This window comes from Thunnus thynnus, chromosome 8, assembly GCF_963924715.1.
Source record: "Thunnus thynnus chromosome 8, fThuThy2.1, whole genome shotgun sequence".
In the NCBI taxonomy this organism is placed as follows: Eukaryota; Metazoa; Chordata; class Actinopteri; order Scombriformes; family Scombridae; genus Thunnus; species Thunnus thynnus.
The window spans coordinates 29,881,103-29,894,067 of NC_089524.1; the positions used below are offsets into that span (position 1 = coordinate 29,881,103).

The following is a 12,965-nucleotide window of genomic DNA, read 5'->3' on the forward strand; positions in this document are numbered from 1 at the left end:
GGAAAATGCATCAGAACGTGCAGACCCCAGACTGAACGTACTGCACATTACTGAAACCGAGCTGCATATTTGTGGTCACTTCAGTGTTAAAGGCCTGGCTTACATCTGTGTCATCACATATGCATACACTGCAGTTAAGTGTTGTTACGTCCAGAGGGCATAGGCTATATGTTCTCGTAATCACAAAGCCAGAAGTGAAGACAGTGATACAACTGCATGTTGTGGTACATGAGTAAGACTTACTAATCTGACACCCGCTTGCTTCGTAAGTCTTCTAGATGTTCTTGTGATCACATGACCTGATGAGTGATATTAAATAAGTACTTCTCATCTTTCAGTGTCAATGTGTACAGGCACAAGACTGACTCACTACCAAACCTACATCTGTTTCCATCACAAAAATACAGCTCTGAATGAGGTATGATATGCAAAAAACATCCTGCACACAGTTTAGACTCTCATACTTGTAAATGATGTGCAACTCAATATTCATATGCAATACTCTTAATACTGAGTTTATGAGACTTAAGGTCCTGGTGCATCATATAGCATGCTCTAATAAGCAAGTATAAGTGTTACCATCTAATCATTAAACAGAGCTGATTGGGTAAGAATGGAGGATTCAGATGTTCCAGATTGAAGTACATTTTCGATTAAGATGTGAGAAAATGTTGAAATGTGCCGATACAATATAGACTACAGGGTTAGAATAATACATGATGATAATCTGTTTTAGGTTAGTGTAAACTTTGGTGCAACACATCAGAGTAAACACTGTTTAAAAAGTGCTGATTAATTCAATTAATCTACGCTGCTCTTTCTCCAGGATCCAAAACTGTTACACACTTCATCCCTTGTCACAGCAAAACTCTGACTGTCATTAATGACAACAAATACACAGCAACACAGCTCTTTCATAACTGACAACTGTCGCTGTCATGAGTAAATACAGGAATACCTGTTGATTTTGTTCAGCGTTTAATCTAAACTGGCGCGGCTGTGCTGTCAGTCACGTTTCATCCCACAGGAGCTCCTGGTTACCAACAAAGGAGCGGAGTGAGCTACACATCACGCTGTTCTCTATCTGAAGGGAATCCCTCTGTATGCGCTGGATACGCAGTCTGTTTACATGTGTTTAATTCACGCTTTTTAAATAAAACATGACCTGAACAGTGGATATCAACATGAGTACCTATTAGCTAACAACTCTGTAGCTTCAAGAAGGAACGCTGCATGTCAACGGATTCAAGACAGATGTTAAGTTAACGCAGCGAGCGCTGTAAATGCTTATTTTTACAGTATCCTTAAACACGGTGCACAGTGACAGTCTTCTGATAAAGCAAATTCTTCTAGAAACAAGCTAAGTGGTAACTTTTCAAAGTGTTAGTCCTTGAAAGCTAGCGGACGTACCATGCAGAGTCTCCAGAAAATGTCCAAGTAAACTTGGTTGAAGTTTAAAGTCGCTCTTGGTGGATGCGGATAAATCAGAGTCGTTCCTCTCTCGGTTGGACGTTCACTCCATTCCGTTGTTTTGACGAGGAAGCGTGGACGAAGTTGACGCGATATTTTACATAACAGTGGAAAAACAGCCCCTCTGACTCTAAGTTTTAAACAGTTTACTATCTATCTGCTTTTTAAGTGAGGGCTTCATCTGGAGGCGGCGCTTGGAGGGAGGAGGCTGAGCTGTGCGCGAGATGGGCCGTTGCAGAGCTTCCCAATGCGGGCGCGCGGTCTCCTCAGGGGTCCCTGCAGGAGTGTCGGGCGGACCTTCACTCAGCTATTTTGACCGATCATACAAATATTAGCCCAGGTTTAACAATTAATGACTGTATACTTTAAAGTTTTGGCACTCAGTCCCCGTTTACAGTGCAGACAGATGTGCAATTCTATACAAAACTTGCAAAATGTTATTGTATAGGGTTGCTGTAGGTCACTCTTATCACATAAGGGCCCATGGAGTGATCTGTATCTATATGGAGGTTCTTGATGCCAGATTATGGGAAAGTCTGGCTAAGGAATGAGTCTTGTTGCAAGTCATGCACACTTAATTGCAACAGCTGAGCACTTATGATGAGCATCTGTAGCTGCAGAAAAATGGCTTAAATATCTGTTATTGTTGGAAAAAGTATAATGGGGACAGAGGAAGTTAATGGAAACATAGTAACATAACACTTGAAGTGTAAGTAACATTAACACACTCAATTACTTCCAATTACTTAAATTACTGCACTTTGAACAAATTTGAGGCATTTTTACTTACTTGAGTGTATTCATGTTATACTACTTTATACCTACACTTCATTACATTTCAGGAAGAAATATTACGTGAGGTGAATATATTTTTTACTTCACTGCATTTATTTGACAAATGTAAGTATGAGATACTTTGCCGATTAAGATTTTACAAGTTGCACTGTTACAGATATAAGTAGGGGAGACCAGGGACAGTTGTAACATGGGATGGTTGTAACACCTTGAATTCCTCCAATCAGAAACAAGCTCCAGTGATTACACTGACTCTACACATGCTCAGTTAGATTGTGTTCTAGCTTACAAAAAAGGAGCCACATTTGAAACTCTCAGAGAAAGTTACCAGCGAAAGTGTTTTTTTGAGGTAAAAAATGTACTTGTCTAGGAATCCAAACAAGTATTATTAGAATCACTGTTTTGTAAGCTAAAAACAGAAATGGCTAACATGTGTCAAACTAGCAGTCGAGCTAGTTAACATGTGGTGAAAACATGACTGGTCATACTGGGACGGTTGTAACACCTTGTTGCAACCATCCCTGAACCAAGTTTCATTTATATTTTAAAAACCTAAAGGCCTACATAAACTAGACAGATAGATAGATAGATAGATAGATAGATGGGACAGGGGAGTCCCACTTCCTTTGCTGGAGACAGCATCAGATTGGCATTAAACAGGGCAAATCATTCAGGACAGTGGCCAAATCATATGGCATTTGCCATGTGACCCTATACTGAGTGTTGTCCTCAAACTAATCCATTTTGATTTATTGTTTAAACTTTTTTGAGGTTGTGTGTTCTACCCATTAAATAATTTTCTTGCATTATAATTTGATGGCTTCCCCTCTTTTTTGTCATGTAGTGTGAAAAAACATATTCATTATTTAAAAAAAAGGAAATGAATAGTCACAATAACACAAATGATAAATAATCTTTTTCATTTTTTTCACTTTGGCTGCAACCAAAAATGTACACTATCAATACAAACATCTTTGGCATTACCATAACAGCCACCTGTGCTTACTTGTGATTCTGATTCATTCTGTATAGTTCTTTTTTAACATTGTTCAGTGTTTAACCATAGGAATCACCTCAGCGTGACCAACAGTGATAGACAGGTCAAACTGTGCTCGGGGCATGCCCCTCATATTACCATAATTGACTAGCACTTCTCAAATAATTTTCGCTCTCTTCCCATGACGAATCTATACAAAGCTCCCTGAGTTCGTCTAGGCTAGCTTGGATATTTGCTCAACAGTTAACAGACTCAGAATACACAGAATATGTCACCCAACACAGTTTCTGGCTTCATTCTGCATTTGCTGATTAAGAAGTGTACTTTGCTGTTACTCAGGGTAATTCGGAGTGGTGTCTGCGTAAAGGCAAGCTGTTCCTCTGGCTACCCTGTTTTTGCTTACCGGTGTGGCCAGTGACTGTGTAACATTATACCCTCCAGCTTACAGTACGCAGTTAGCATGGGTTAAACCCCATGTGTTAGCACTACTGACCAACAGGCTAACAGCGCATCTAGTGTGGTTAAATATCTATACAATTTTCTTCCTTTCCAGACATATCTTCAGCCGCCAAAGGGTCGGAATGGAAGGCTAAAAAGGCTGCATCATACGGGGTGTCCATCTCGGACAAGGACCCTCACCCCATGTACATGGGCGCTAAACATGCTCAGGGATTTCTAGCTTACCACCAGTCATATTCCCACCGGCATCAATGCCAGAAAAGATTCTAGAAAGGAGGCTGAGAGTGGTGGTGGCCAGTAATCGGGACCCATGCCTGTCAGGAGCCACCCCAAAAGCCACAACCAGCACCCATCAGCCAAGAGCCACATCAAGCTGGGCGGACATGATAGAAGCTGAGTCCAAGGACATATGCCTTTTCGAGACAGCTGGGCAACAGACTAACCAGCAGCCTCAGTCAGAAAACCCAAGGCCATGGGGCAAAGACTCTGCAGTGGCAGCAAGAAACTGACCCTCTCACTATGGGGAAGGGAAGAAGAAGCATGCAACGTAGCACTCCTACTGCAACTTCTCCTTCTCCCCCTTCCACAAAGAAAAGAAGGAAAATGGAAGTGGAACAAAACCCAGAAGTTTGTTGTTCAGAGACCCTGGTGATTTCCAGTTTTTCAGGTGTCCTCTCTTAGTTTCTCTCCCTTCACATTCAAGAGGAGGAGAATCAGGGGCAGCAGGTCACAGTGTCACCAAACACTTCCACCCTGTTCAGAAATAACAGAAATAAAGCTTGCATTTTTACAGCCAGGCCCAGGGCCAAGGGCGAATGCTTCCCCAAAAACAAAATAAAAACAAAACAATGTCAGGGCCCCTAACCCCCCGCTGGTGGAACTCATGCTCCTTCAACGTTCCCTCCAGGTCCCGGAGATGACTTGCAGTGCGACTACAAGGGCCCACTTCCTGCCCTGGCAGACCAGTGGTGCGCATGTGCAGTTCACCCATGGGTTTTGTCCACTATTTCTCAGGGTTAGAGACAAAAGTTTGCTATGAAACCACTCAGATTTAACGGTGTGTTAGTTACAGTAACCGAGGGGGATTCAGCACGAGTCCTAGAGGATGACATAGCATCCCTCTTAAACGAGTGATCAGGGCTGTCCTGAGCGAGTAAGCTCAACAGGCTTTTTACTCCTGTTACTTCCTTATTCCAAAGAAGGGGATCTCATCTTTTCACCCCATTTTACATCTCCATGTGTTAAACAGACACCTATGAAAATACACATTCAGGATGTTACCACAAAGTGCTCTGTCATTCAATCCAATTGGTCTTTTGGATACATGGTTTCACATTACCATTTATCCTGCACACAGAAAGTTTCTCAGGTTTGCCTATCAGGACAGAGCCTACAAAAACCAACCCATCCCTTTCAGGGAGTCATTAGCTGCCTCCACACACTTGCTGAACACCCATGGGGGGGTGTTCAGCAAGTGTGTCTCCATTAAAGAACAGTGGCATCAGAATTTTCTCGTACATAGATGACTATCTGATATGCTCCCACTCGCAGGAACAGGCAGTCAGGGATTCTGCTACAGTGATAAATCATCTCAGGGATCTTGGGTTCAATATAAACTGGGCAAAGAGCCGAGTAGAACCCACGCAATGTACAGAATACTTGAGTCTCAACATAAACTCCCTCTCTTTACGAGTCACACGATCAGAGGGGAGATTAGCGTCTCTTACACACTGTATCTCCCTCTTCCGGCTGGGAAGTTGTATCATTCAGACTATGCCCGCGCTTGCTTGGACTCATGGCTTCAGTGATATCTGTTGTACATCTGGGGCTTCTAATGATGAGGTATTCTCAGGATTGGGTTGTAGCATCACACCTGTGCTCACGCTGTCCCCATAGCTGCAAGGTGAAAATAACACCACTGTGGGTGGTGGCTCTCTGCCAGTGGAGGGACCCAACAGTTCTCATGTCAGGTGTCGCACTGGGGATGGGGTCATCCAGGGAAACCATGACAACAGACACATCCTGGATGACTTGTGCTAGCGGACATCAACTGCCAGGGCTACACTCGCTCACTGCAGTTACACAAGTTAGCTCAGGAGATAATCATCCAGCAAGCTCCTGTCCCTTTGAGTGACACAAGTGCTGGGAGAAATACAACCAAGCACCTGTAGATCTCTTTGCCTCGCAGGAAAATACTCAGTGTCCACTGTCTTTCAGACACCTCTGAGTGTTGATGCTCTGGCCCACCCATGGCCAAACGTGCTGCTCTATGCATTTCCCCCTCAGCCTAATCTCCCCCACCCTAGCCAGGGTGAGAGAGCATGGCTTGTCGCAAATGATAGTGCCGCCCTGGTCATCCAAGCATTGGGTAGCCTGCAAGAATTAATAGACAAGGGGAAAGCCTTTTCTACAGTTAAAGTGTACTTGCTGGCGATCTCAGCTTGTCATGAAGGCTTCAGGGATAAGCCTGTGGGGCAGCATTCTTTTTTGTCATTTCATGAAGGGTGCATGCCTCAAGCTCCCATTTTCCAGGCCCCTGGTTCCTCTGTGGGATCTGTCTGTAGTGTTGGACGCCCTCTCACAACACCCGTTTGAGCCTATAGAGGTGGTGGGTATGAATTTTGTTTCACTGAAATCAGTATTGCTCTTACTTTTAACCACAGCACAGCCTGTGAGTGACGTACAGACTTTGTCCATCCATCCTTCCTGCAGTTTACCCTGGGGCTCACCAAGGTCTGCCTGCAGCCCAACCTGGTCTTTGTGCCTAAGATGGTGCAGTCAGCATACAGATGTCCCACACTGGAGCTTTTGGCTTTTCACTCACCTCTATTCTCCTCAATGGAGGAGCAAAGGCTTAACACATTATGCCCGATGAGGGCTCTGCATATGTATATGTGAGTAGGACAGCAGGGTTCAGGAAAGAGGGCCACTCCCCATAAAGGCAAGCCATTGTCCTGCCAGAGGCTGTCCCACTGGAGGGTGAAGGCTATATCTCCGGCCTATAGATGCAACAATGCAATAGTTGAGTGATTTTTTTTATGTACCTTGCCAGTTTCCCATTTAGCATCAGTAGAGAACTGTAAGAGCAGGGCTGACTGGTTTGCACGCATCATTTCATCCATATCTAACTTTTGGGTTTGACCATTTGAGACGAGATTAGACTTGGGTCATGGGTTTGCAAAAACATTATTATCTTTTTTGATAATACTCAGTAGTGCCAGAAAACATATCTTTACAAATACAATAATACAAATTTGATGAAGATGACAGTAAAAACCTTTTATTTATCCATCTATTTTCAGACATCAGTAACTGCTGTACTCCGTGCAATATTATGTTCACTATCTACGATAGCATGTACAAAATTACCTATAGTTTGTAGTTGGGGCAAAGGGGAAAGTCTGTTCAGGGGCAAATGCAATAGTATAACTACAAATACATTTTAGAAAGCACTTTTATCAGTTGTTCTAGATGTAAAATCAGAGTTCCAGTTTTAGTTATCAGTAGAGGTTTGGGGGGAAAAAGTATTTCACAAGCGTATACAGATAAACACAGTAAAAAAAAAAAAAAAAAAAACATAGTCATAATAACACATTTGTATTGCAGAAATGTGCTTCATTCCCCTCCTATAAATCATCTTCTGATGCGCCCAAATGATCTGACCCTGTGATCCCCCTCCATCACATGGAATATTTTATTAAACAATTTTGTTTAATAAAATATTCCAAAACAAATAAGACTTGTTTTTTACATGCTTATCATTTTTAATGGGAAAACATGAAATAGGTGGGGGGAGGGGGAAATCAGGCAATCACAGGAACTAAAATAGATCATACTCATGGGCAGTTTCCATTCTACCTGATTTGAATGCCTTTTCACAAACTTATATGAGCATGTGAAGAACATGCAAACAGACAGCATCAACCATGAGACTTTACTGCTGTAATATCTTAATATCTGCTGATGATATAGGTATATACTGTATGTTCCAGTACTGGTAATGAATATGCATTTATTATTATTTTCACTGAAATACTTTTAAATGCTCAACCAAGCACAACCAGAATAGTGACAAGTTTACATGTGATATTGGTATGGATGAGATCATTTGGATATTTTATGTTTTTTGGGGGGTTCAGAGAAAGGAAAGCACATGTTACATTACAGTACATTCATCTGGCAGCTTTTCTTCAAAGGGACTTACACGAAGTGAAAAAGACTATATGAATCCTTTTCATTCCTTTTGTACATTATGGCTTTTGATTTTAGTTAAGAGTAACTTTTCATTTCAAGCTTTTCATTGTGAACATAGCACACGGCCGGATATTATTAGCTTTGTAATCACAATACACATAAACATCAGTTGTGCATTTGGCTTTTCATCCATTTCCATATTTAAATTTCTGGTGGCTTTTACTATTAGGATGTGAAATATTTTGTGACTGCTCTCACAAGACATTTTTGTCACATACTTTAATTTCACCACCCCACAACCCTAATCACAAGCACTAAACTGTGCGCAGAATGATTTCTCTGTGTGAGATCTCTCCTGAACAAATACTGCATTGCTTCACTGGGATATCAGATTTCCACTGAAAGGGAGATGCTGTGTGACTGGGTACAACATAAATGTCAGCTTAGTGATTTACCACTAATGAGATGGCACCTGTGACAAGAGGGAAGGAAACTTTTGTTGTGGAAAACACATGGAAAAAAAAACAACAAAAAAAAAAATACCACACTGATATGCTGCTTTTGAGAGTTGACAAGGAAGCGCTCAAAGGGATCAAATTATTTTACATCTCATACATATGCATGTCTCAGTTAAAGTGTTCTACTTTGTTTATTTACACTGTGTTAGGGTTGTGAATACAGCTGAGATGAAGGGGAATAGAAAGCGTAACAGTGCATCAAAGATGCGTGCAATCTGAAGCATCTTCACATTCCATTAATGTAACTCAAGTCTTTGAGTTTGTATTGACCCAGTTGATTGCTCTGGCTGTCAAGTCCAACATTGCTCTGTCAGAGCTATCATGACACTCAGTGCAAATGCCACCAAGTGTTAGCGCATATAATAACAAATGATCTCAGTATTAGGTTGGAATGTAATATGAGAAATAAACTATGGTGCATTTCCAGATAATTTAGACATGAGCACATGATTCTCATGTAACACACATTACATGAGAATCATTTTCTAAAGAAATTGTCCATTTTCACTGTTGATATTATGGGTGTATTTGCTAATATGCAGAGTTTATGCAATTACTGTATGATTTTGATTGATTTTGCGTGCTCAGTTTTATATTTTTGTTGCACAGTGGTATTTGAAATGATTCACTCATCAACCAATCAACCATAATGCAATATACTTTTCAGGCAGCACTCCACCAATATTACATGAAATTCACTTACCTCATTACTGTAAGTACTACTCAGCCTGTTAAAACAGTTATATCATTTCTTGTGTAGTTTTGGAGTGCGCTCTCCAAAGTTTGAAAAAATAACCCTGATGATGTTAGGTTTGCGCTCGAGGCTTAACATGTATAACTGAAAGCCTGTGTTACAAACCGGAGGTTTGTTGATGGAAAGATGTTGGCATTTAGGAGGCAGGGGGTGTCTAGGGAAATACACTATACAGTTACATTAACGGAAATGTACGATCCAGTGTTTTTAGAGCTTGACCCGTACTAGGGGACAAAAAAGATACAGTATATTTTGGTGCTTTCCATTTGACCGTTCTTTTTTAAGTCTGTCTCTCACAAGTCCCCCAACTTCATGGAAGTGCAGTTCCAAACTGTTGGAGCTTTAACATCTTATAATGAATGCATGAGGAGAGCAGTGAGAAAAACAAACTGTAAATAAACTGTTAATAATTATTTTACTGTAATGTGTAATTGTGCTAAGATACCCTATGATTGCTAAGTCATAATTTTTAAAAAAGCAGCATAGCCTCTCAATGCAAGGCTAATACATTCACTTATGTTACATTCTCAAGTCATATTGGCATGTCAAGTTTATTTGTATAGCTTTCAACCACAGAAGCAATTCAAAGTGCTTTACAGAAGGCACATACTGCAAATGCATTAAAACCATTTTTAAGCCACAATGAAGGGAGAAATAAAATCAAAGTAGAATAAAATGAAACACGTTTTCACATATATTTGGAGAGCACAATCTGATAAAAAAAACAACTGATATGATAAAGAGTTATTTTACTTTGAATCAGGTTGCAGTGATCATTGTTAATGAGTAGAATAACTTCTGATCATGGTGAAACTGCCTTTGCTTTGTCCCTCTTCCAGAGAGGTCCTTGGGACACTCTAAATATTTGATTTGGGCAGGGATTGTTATTGGATTGCTGCTGACTTGAGTTGCAGGGAGTTATCAGATGGCCAGAGTGGAAAGGGATTCACTGCCTCATGCTTTCTCAATCGCATAAAGGCCACGAGTAAAAAAAAAAAAAAGACAAACTCAACATTAAAACTCCATTTTACTCCAGCTGGCTCTTGGCATTACACCATGACTTTGAATGGCACAGGACAGTCTCTCATATGTTCTCACTTTGATTTCAAATACCTATCAGTAGCAGAAAAGATGAGATGATTTTGTCTTGTAATGCTGGGTTTTATGCCTTAAATCATAACAGACACACATCTGAATCCTATTTAAGTGTGGACTTTTCTTTTAATTCATTTAAAAACTAAACCACATGCCAATAGACCACATCTTAAGTTTTTCTTAAAAGACTTCCCATCTTTTATCAACAGCACATTAAACTTGGTCTCTGGTGATACTAATTCAGCCAATTATTAAACAATTCATCAGCACCTCTCCCACCTGCTGTCTATTCTAGAGTCTTACATTTCCTCCTCTCTCATCCACTGTATCTAATAAGGGCTTGAAAAATACCAAAAAGTATGGAATGTGCTCATAAATTTGGATTTTCAAGGGCGTTGTTGTGTATGTTGAGAGTAGTTTATAATGCAGCACTTTGACATGGAATGATAAAATTGTAAGCAACACATTCCATACACTCATACACAGTATTAGTGTTATCGTTGAGTAAACACAAATATGTGGATTCTGTTGCCCTCTTATGGATGATATAGACAGAGGTAATGTTGAGACAGAAAAGCCTGCTGCATATGTATTTTTAGGTATTCTTTACTGTATGAGTCAGATAATCAAGTAGTAGTAGTAGCAGCAGTGATGGAAGAAGTGATCAGATCCTTTACTTAAGTAAAAGTAGCAACACTATGATGTAAAAATACTCTATTACAAGTAAAAGCCCTGCATTCAAAAGTAGAAGTATTAGCAGCAAAATGTACTTCAAGTACCACAGGTAAAGGTACTCATTATGTATGAAATGGCCCATGTCAGTTTGATATTACTATATATTTATTACTGGAATAATTATTAGTGATGTGTTACTGTGTAAGCAGTATTTTAAAGTTGCAGCTGTCCACAGAGAGCTAATTCTAACTACTTTACCTACTGTTGGGTTGTTAGTCTGCAAAAAAGTATCACATTTTATAAAATCATTAAAGGCTTTGTACAGTATGTACAATCTAAAAAGTGACTAGTAATTATAGTAATTATTGCTGTTAAATGAATGTAATGGACTAAAAAGTACATTATTTCCCCCTGAAATTAAGTAGAAGTATAAAGGTTGAAATACTCAAGTAAAGTAATTTAAAAACACACTTGAATACAGAACTGAGTAAATCAGTATCAGCGGTCAACTTTTCTAGTTCACTCACTTGTTTTGTGGAGTTTATATTTATTCTTTGATAAACAAATATCCCTTGTTACTCCTCACATTTGGACCATCAGCAGGCAGGGCCTTTTCCTATATGACCTCCTCCCTCCTGAACAAGCTTCCTGTCATTGTCAGGGGAACAGACACTGTGTCAGTATTTATTGGCAGATTCAAAACTCATTTGCGACATCTGACAATCTGGCTCACAGTCCATTCATTTCCTTGTCTAAACTTCCCTGCACTTTGTGTGCTGGTACTGCAGTCTGCCATGTTGCATATGCAGTGCTCTCATAAAATGTACTAATAGTGCTCTCCAGCTCCAGGTGTGCATGAAAAATAAACTGCTTTGCAACAGTACAATGCTAAATATAATGTAGTTGACTGTGAACTGTAGGATTTTCAGGGGTGCTTCTATGACAGACTAACCTTTCCTAATCCTAATATATTCTACACACCTTCTTGCATTTGCTTTCATGAGTTAAATAACATTGTGAAACATCATAAAAAGAGTTCTCTCATTGATGAAAAACTGAAAATATTTCAGTCAATCACTTTAGGTATGAAGAACACAGAGTACATTCACATTCCACAAGCTTCTGGCATGAATCACACATTTTTGCTTATGGCTCCATCTTGTGGACAAAAAGTGTTTCTGATGAAGAAGAGGGTTTTAGTTTGAAGTCTAATATCCCCCTGTGAAGTATTGGCTGTTTTAAAAGTGTAATGTTTTCCAACTCACTTTAATTGGCGTTTTTAGAGTGAATATAGAACAACATCTATGTCTAAGTTGCTGATGTTAAAGATTTTAAAAAAAAAAAAAAAAGTTTTTAAATTACTGAGGTAAATTCAACAGTAAATGGAAAGAATCCAGCCTTTTAAAGACCATTGTGTAAATATGAGACCACAACTGCTTGCCTCAATGTGTTCAAATAACCGAGCTAAATTGGTTCAAAATCAGCTGTCCATTTATGTATATATATATTTGTTTTTTGTTCAGGGTTCCAAATTTCCAGTTCACAGGAAGTAATCTTCTGCGTAGTTCGGGTGACCCTCGTAAAGTCCAACTTCACCACCTCGTTGTAATACCCTGGACTATTGGACTAAGCTACTTGTGGGCTCTCGCCTATAGTAAGAAAAAGTCTTATTTAAAAAAAGGTGATTCTTCATACCGACCAGACATGTTCCTCCTTCAGTCTTACTGCATTTTCCAGCACATCAAAATCCGACAACATCTCGTGCAAAGCAGTCATCTTTATAGCTTGGGGAATGTTAAGTCTAGTTATTGCTTAAAACGTGTAGTTTCCTATAACCCGCAAGAAGAAAATATAATGGTCGTATATCATATAATTGATGTAGTAAGTTTTTCTTGATGGGTAACGGTTGGTAGCTTTTACCTGTTCAGTGAAACCACGTTTTCCGCTTCTGGATCAGCACGTGAAATCACCGTTTCCGTTCCCGTGGAGCCGCACACACTTCACCCTC

The 12,965-nt window shown here is 39.9% G+C and overlaps 1 protein-coding gene and 1 long non-coding RNA gene across 2 annotated transcripts in view; both read right to left on the minus strand.

Moving 5' to 3' along the window:
* The window catches only part of tgfbr3 (transforming growth factor, beta receptor III), a 72,237-nt gene extending 70,551 nt beyond the window's left edge, over positions 1-1,686 (minus strand). The window contains exon 1 of the mRNA XM_067597875.1: positions 1,411-1,686. The gene's annotated coding sequence lies outside the window, so the exon portion shown is untranslated. The remainder of the gene's footprint in view (positions 1-1,410) is intronic.
* A 7,921-nt stretch (positions 1,687-9,607) lies between these two features.
* Positions 9,608-12,963, minus strand: LOC137188284 (uncharacterized). Its single transcript, XR_010929342.1, has 3 exons — positions 12,878-12,963; positions 11,485-11,605; positions 9,608-10,300 (listed from the first exon to the last, which is right to left on the minus strand). It is a non-coding gene; the product is annotated as an uncharacterized lncRNA (long non-coding RNA).
* Positions 12,964-12,965: the final 2 nt, after the last annotated feature.